Below are 7,985 nucleotides of genomic sequence, written 5' to 3' on the forward strand. Positions count from 1 at the left end.
CATAAAATTATTGGGAAAGATGGTGGCCTCCTACGAGGCGATAAAGTACGGCAGGTTCCATGCCAGACCCTTCCAATTGGACATTCTGAACAAGTGGTCCGGTTCTCATCTTCAGATGCATCGGATGATTCAGCTGTCACCCCGGGCCAGGATTTCACTCCTGTGGTAACTACAGTCTTCCAATCTCCTGGAAGGCCGAAACTTCGGGATTCAGGATTGGATCCTCCTCACGACGGATGCGAGTCTAAGAGGATGGGGAGCTGTCACCCAAGGGGCGCAATTCCAGGGCAGGTGGTCTGCCCAAGAGGCCCTACTTCCAATCAACATTCTGGAACTTCGGACTATCCACAATGCTCTGCTTCAGGCGTCTCATCTACTACGGAATCGGGCGATCCAGGTGCAGTCGGACAACGCCACGGCGGAAGCGTACATCAATCGACAAGGAGGGACAAAAAGCAGGGCCTGCATGCGAGAAGTGTCAAGAATACTCCTCTGGGTGGATAGAAATGCAAGAGCGCTGTCCGCAATCTTCATTCCAGGAGTGGACAACTGGGAGGCGGACTTCCTAAGTCACCATGATCTCCACCCGGGGGAGTGGGGACTACACCCTTAGGTGTTTCAACTGTTCGTCGACAGTTGGGGTTACCCAAAGATCGACTTGATGGCCTCTCGTCTCAACAAGAAGCTTCGCTGCTATTGCTCACGAACCAGGGACCCTCAGGCGAGTGCAGTGGATGCGCTGACTTCGCCTTGGTCTTACCAACTGGTCTACCTGTTTCCTCAGATTCCTCTGATCCCAAGGGTGCTCAAGCGAATCAGACATCAAAGAGTGGAAGCAATCTTGATTGCCCCATCTTGGCCCTGAAGAGCATGGTACACGGCTCTCCTGGACTTGTCTGTAGAGGACCCTTGGTCTTTACCACTAAGAAGGGATCTTCTTCAGCAAGGACCGTTCGTCTACCCGGACTTACGGCGGCTTCGTTTGACGGCATGGAAGTTGAGTAGAACATGCTAGCTCACAAAGGGCTTTCCAAGAAGGTCATTGCCACTATGGTACAAACCAGAAAACCTGTGACGTCAAAACATTATCATCATATCTGGCGGAGATATGTCTTTTGGTGCGAGGAACGCAAATATCCCTCTGCAGAATTTCACTTGGGAAGGTTCCTCCGTTTCCTGCACACGGGTGTGGATAAAGGCTTGCGTCTGGGATCCAATAAGGTCCAGATTTCAGCTCTTTCCATCTTCTTTCAGAAGAAGTTGGCTCTCTTGCCGGAAGTTCAGACCTTCTTGCAAGGGGTGCTTCATATACAACCTCCTTTCGTGCCGCCTACGGCACCTTGGGATCTGGATGTAATTTTATTTATTTTATTTATTTATTAACAGTTTCTTATATAGCGCAGCATATTCCGTTGCGCTTTACAATTGGAACAACAGTAATAGAACAAAACTGGGTAAAAACAGACAGAGAGGTAGGAAGGCCCTGCTCGCAAGCTTACAATCTATAGGGAAATAGGCATAGATACACAAGGATTGATGCTACCTATTGCATAATGGTCCACCAGATTGCTAGGTTCTTAATGGGTTGTATGATGATACCCCACAAAGTTATCCAAGTGTCAGGAGGGTGTGAGACTAAAGAAAGACATAAGTGATGTTATGAATACTCTACAGAGGATGTAATTAGATAGGGAAGCACTGAAGGTTATGTGGGTGGGTCTGGAATTTGATAGGCTTGTCTGAAGAGGTGTGTTTTCAGGGAACATTTAAAGGTTTGGAGACTAGAGGCGAGTCTTACTGTGCGTGGGAGGGCATTCCACAGAGTGGGTGAAGCCCGGATAAAGTCCTGTAATTTTGAGTGTGAACAAGTAATGCGTGTGGATGAGAGGCGTAGGTCTTGTGCAGAGCGGAGAGGTCGGGTAGGGAGATATTTTGAGATGAGTGAAGAGATGTATGTTGGTGCAGTTTGGTTAATAGCCTTGTATGTGAGTAAAAGTATTTTATATTTAATACGGTAGAATACCGGTAACCAATGGAGGGACTGACAGAGCGGATCTGCAGACGATGAACGCCTGGCAAGGAAGATTAGCCTCGCAGCTGCATTCAAAATGGATTGTAGTGGTGAGAGCTTATGTTTGGGAAGACCGGTCAGGAGACTATTACAATAATCAATGCGGGAGATAATGAGAGCATGGATTAGAGTTTTTGCTGTGTCTTGTGTAAGATAAGGGCGTATTTTGGATATGTTTCTTAGATGTATGTAACATGATCTTGAGACAGATTGAATGTGGGTAACAAAGGACAGTTCAGAGTCAAGAATGACACCTAGGCAGCGAGCTTGTGGGGTAGGGGTGATTGCAGAGTTCTCAACAGTGATAGAGATATCAGGTTGGAAACTACTATTGTAATGTTACACTTTCTGCAGAACTCCTGATTTGAACCTCTGCCGACGGTAGAAGATAAGTTCCTCACATGGAAAATGGTAATGTTACTGGCCCTGGCTTCTGCTAGGCGTGCCTCAGAATTGGTGGCCTTGTCATGCAAAAGTCCGTACTTGGTCTTTTACGAGAACAGAGCGGAGCTCAGGACTAGACAGTTCCTGCTGAAGGAGTTTTCCACGTTTCACTTGAATCAACCTATTGTGATTCCGTCCGGTTCTGACACTTCTGCTCTCCCAGAGGCTTTGGATGCTGTACAAGCCTTGAGGATCTATGTCAAGAGGACGGCTCGGATCAGAAAGACGGATTCTTTGTTCGTGCTGTATGATGCGTGGAAAAAGGGTCGCCCTGCTCAAAGCAGTCCATCGCTCATTGGATTAGGCTTACTATCCAACAGGCCTATGCGTCTGCATCCTTACCGGTTCCACAGTCTCTGAAGGCCCACTCTACTCGATCGGTGGTTTCTTCCTGGGCAGCTGCCCATGGAGTCTCGGCCTGCAACTATGCCGAGCTACTACCTGGTCGGGGACGAACATCTTTGTGAAGTTCTACAAATTTGATACCCTGACCAAAGAGGATACCCAGTTTGGGCAGGCGGTGCTGCAGATATCTCCACACGTTCTGGAAGCTTTGGGACATCCCCATCATACTAATTCTGTCCCCAATATCCCTTATGGATGCTAGAGAAAATAGGATTTTAAATACCTACCGGTAAATCCTTTTCTCGTAGTCCATAAGGGATATTGGGCGCCCGCCTCTGTGCGGCGACTTTTCTGCAGGTTCTGTTACATGTTCCTGTTCAGCTGTTGCCAGAATTTGCTGGCTAAGATTATGTATTGGTGTGCTGGTGTGTAAATTTCACCACACCTGTTATTGCCAAGTTCCTTCTCTCAAGTATGTCATTCTCCTTCGGCCACTGTTTTACCTATAACTGAGCTGTAGGTGGGGCATAGAGGGGAGGAGCCAGCACACCCAGTGGAAGAATTTTAAAGTGCACTTGCTCCTTTGGACCCGTCTATACCCCATCGCACTAATTCTGTCCCCAATATCCCTTATGGACTACGAGAAAAGGATTTACAGCTACGTATGTAAAATCCTATTTTTTGTCAGCGGATGTCCCGATTGAGTCCTCTGCAACATCGGTGATCAGCAGACTAGGGGCCTAATTCAGACCTGATCGTTGGGCAATGATTTTTGCAGTCCTGCGATCAGATAGTCGCCACCTACAGGGGGAAAATTAGCTGTGCAAGTGTGCGAACGCATGCGAAGCAGAGCTGCACAAACTGATTTTGTGCAGTCTCTGTGATGCCCAGGAATTACTCAGCCGCTGCGATCACTTCAGCCTGTCCGGGACCGGAATTTACGTCAGACACCCTCTGTGACCAGACGGTCCCGTACGAAAGCACTCACCGCTTTTGCGTCCCGTCCCCAGTACACAGAATGGATGTTTAGGTCACACGGGACCTGGCCACATGGAGATTCCCACTTACCGTCAGTAACCGCCTGTTACTGACTCCACCCACTGCGCTGTGGGCGGGTTTACGCTGCCACCACCAAACTCCTAACCTGCCGTGGTGTTCGGAACCACGGTTCTGCTCTGTATGCGTCGACGCGCCGCCTTACCACACCTGTGTGGTGTTGATGAATCCCCAAACATTGCTTGCCCAAGCACAGCACGGTAGCAGGCCGAAGGCGGAGCTTGGAGACGCTGGTTACACCCTGGACAGCCGGGGAACGAAGCTAGGTTTTGCCTAGTCCTGCAGGTCACAAGATGAAGCGGTTGTCTTTAGGCAGAAGATCTTTATTTGCCCAAATAGTTCTGAAAAGACTCAGTAATACAGCAAGATGTTACAGCAGAAAGTAGTTGGTATAATACACCTGGAGGCTCACAGGCCTCCTCTTTTTATCTCAGTTCTACACACAGTACCACAGGGGGGTAAGCCCTCCCTGTCTTCTCCAACCAATCAGGTTATCGCAGGAAATATAAATGAATACAGTTATATTTCAAAAGATAAGAATTAGATAAAGCACATTCCTGCTCCTCTTCATATATAACCAAACCAGTGGCTTTCCCAAACACAATCTGATTATCATGTTCCTGTCTCTTTCACAAATGTAAATGTAACTTGCATTTCAATTGCATTCACCCTCTCACACATAGACAACGTTCTTATACTGTAAATTACACATAATCTGCATCACACATAATGCAGCCTAGGAAATCTTAATTGTTGTTACACGAAACCCACTAGTTTGCATTCATAAAACACAATCTGATTTAGCAGCCCCTTGTGTCTCCATGCAAAACCAGTTTTGAGTCATCACACCACAGGAGATGCTGAAAGAACAGTCTTCTTTCCAAACCTTAGTTTGTACCTGAAAGAAAACATTTGCCGACCAAAAGGCCTGCTAATCGACACCCTGCTTTAGCTAGGACAAGTAACATGTGACTGGCTATGTACAAGTTGCTGAACAACAATTGTCAAAGCCTTTTAGAAACAAAATAACTTACACATTCCTTCTAAGTGCTGGCACCATGCATTGTAACTGTGCAATCCTACCACTGCACCTGGAGCGTGACATGTGACATGTTATAACACGTCATAGAACATATTTTAAAGCATTTTACATATTTGAAATACCCGGTGCCTAGCACCCACAATACATTTAAAGATGGCGCCTAGCGCCAGTGCATGTTTAAAAATGTCGCCAAGCGCCCATTGTCCGTATAATGGCGCCGGGCACTTAAGGGTTAACCCTTAAGCCGCGGCCGCCATTAACCATGTGGCTGGGGGGTCTCTACGGCCACACCCTCCCTGAAAACGCTTGGACATACCTGCGTTTTTCCAGACACTCCCAGAAAACGGTCAGTTGCCACCCACAAACGCCTTCTTCCTGTCAATCTCCGTGCGTTCAACCATGCGATCGATTTTTTTGCACCATCCCGTCGCTATGCACCGAAGCCCGGTGCAGGAGTCCTACGCACTTGCGCATTGCGGTGCATACGTATGCGCAGTTCGGACCTGATCACAGGCTGTGAGAAAACGCAGCCTAGTGATCAGGTCTGCATTACCCCCTAGGTTCCAGCACATCGCTGTGAGAGTGAAGCTTCCATGGAGACCCTGCTGCATAAGTTAGTCCAGAGGAAAGGTTCAGCAATGTGCCAGGAATATAGTACACAAGGCCTGGCCAACCTGCGGTTCTCCAGCTGTTGTGAAACTACACATCCCAGAATTCCCTGCCAGAGTTTTAGCATCCCCGACACTAATAGAAAACTGTGGCAGGGCATGCTGGGACTTGTAGTTTCACAACAGCTGGAGAACCACAGGTTGGCCAGGCCTGTTATACATAAGGAACTGGGGCTAGGGTAAATGTATATGTATAAATACGTATATTCATGTACATTGTGATGCACTGCAGCCCGAGCATTAAGCCCTGGTCTATAGTGCTAAAAGGAGATTTATGGTAAGACTTACCATTGTTAAATCCCTTTCTGCGAGGTACACTGGATTCCACAGGGAATAACATCGGGGTGTAGAGTTGGATCTTGATCCGAGGCACCAACAGGCTAAAGCTTTGACTGTTTCCACAATGCACTGCACCGCCTCCTCTATATCCCCGCCTCCTGGCACTGGAGCTCAGTTTTGTTAATCAGTCCAATGCAGTAACAGGTAAATGACCCGCCGTGCACAATTGCTCTGCGAACGCGCCACGGCAGGCCGCCCAAGAAGGTCCAACAGACCGAGTAGAAAGAGCCTTGATAGTAGCAGGAGCTGGAAGACCAGCCTGTACATAAGCTTGTGCACTCACCATTCTAATCCATCTGGCCAAAGTTTGCTTATTCGCAGGCCAGTCACGTTTGTGAAAACCAAAAAGGACAAAGAGAGAATCAGATCTCCAAAGGGAGGCAGTCCTCTCCACATATATAAGGAGAGCCCGTACCACATCCAAAGACCGTTCTTTAGAGGAAAAACCAGGAGGGATGAAGGCCGAAACCACAATCTCTTGGTTAAGGTGGAACGAAGACACCACCTTGGGTAGATAGCCAGGGCGAGTACGAAGAACTGCACGGTCGCGGTGAAAAATCAGAAAGGGTGAGGGACAGGACAAAGCACCTAAGTCTGACACCCACCTAGCAGAGGCAATAGCCAGTAGAAACACGACCTTAAGGGTAAGACATTTAAGGTCCACCGTCTCAAGAGGTTCAAATGGAGACTCTTGCAGGGTATTGAGAACAGACAGATCCCATGGAGCCACAGGAGGGACATAGGGAGGCTGAATCCGTAAAACACCCTGAGTGAAAGTATGAACGTCAGGAAGAGACGCAATTTTTCTATGAAACCACACCAAGGCAGATATATGAACCTTTAATGAGGCCAAACGAAGGCCTAAGTCCAGGCCTTGTTGCAGAAAAGTCAAAAGTTTGGCAGTGCTGAACTTGTATGCATCGTAATTGTTATTCACACACCAAGCCGAAGCCGGTTTACAGGCTTTCAACATAGTTTGAATGACCGCCTCAGAGAATCCTTTGGCTCTCAGGAGTGAAGCTTCAAGAGCCACACCGTCAAAGCCAGTCGAGCCAGGTCCTGGTGGACACAAGGGCCCTGAACGAGGAGGTCTGGGCTTTGAGGAAGTAGAAGAGGACACTATCGAGAGACCCTGCAGGTCTGAGACCCAATGCTGTCTGGGCCACGCTGGAGCGATTAGAAGTAGTATTCCTCCTTCTTGCTTGAACTTCCGAATTACCCTGGGCAGGAGTGACACTGGAGGGAACACGTATGGCAGCCAAAAGTTCCATGGAATTGCTAGTGCGTGAACGCTGCTTGACGATCCCTTGTTCTTGCTCCGAAGACCGGAACCTTCTGATTGTGTTGAGACGCCATCAGGTCTACATTTGGTAGGCCCCACCTGTCCACTAGGAGTTGAAAAACTTCTGGATGAAGACTCCACTCTCCGGCGTGTACGTCCTGACGACTGAGGAAGTCCGCTTCCCAGTTGAGGACCCCCGGAATGAACACTGCCGATATGGCTGGCAGATGGCTTTCCGCCCATTGAATAATTTTTGACACTTCCATCATTGCCATGCGGCTTCGAGTGCCGCCTTGATGATTTATGTACGCCACCGTGGTGGCGTTGTCCGATTGTACTTGAACAGGCCTGTTCTGTATCAGGGGTAGGGCAAAGTTCAGAGCATTGTACACCGCCCACAATTCCAGAATGTTTATCGGGAAAAGAGATTCCTCCCTGGTCCATCGACTCTGGAGAGTGTGTTGTTCGAACACCGCGCCTCAACCCCGCAGGCTGGCATCCGTTGTCAGAAGGACCCAGTTGGAGATCCAGAAGGGACGACCCCTGCTCAATTGTTGGTCCTGTAACCACCAGGCCTGTGACCGATGTACATCCGGAGTCAAAGAAATGATGTGAGATCTGTTTCGGTGAGGCAGGCCATCCCACTTGTTAAGGATTAACCTCTGCAGTGGGCGTGAATGAAATTGAGCATACTCTATCATATTGAAAGCTGACACCGAGACCTAGTATTTGCATCGC

This window comes from Pseudophryne corroboree, chromosome 1 (genome assembly GCF_028390025.1).
Source record: "Pseudophryne corroboree isolate aPseCor3 chromosome 1, aPseCor3.hap2, whole genome shotgun sequence".
NCBI lineage: Eukaryota > Metazoa > Chordata > Amphibia > Anura > Myobatrachidae > Pseudophryne > Pseudophryne corroboree.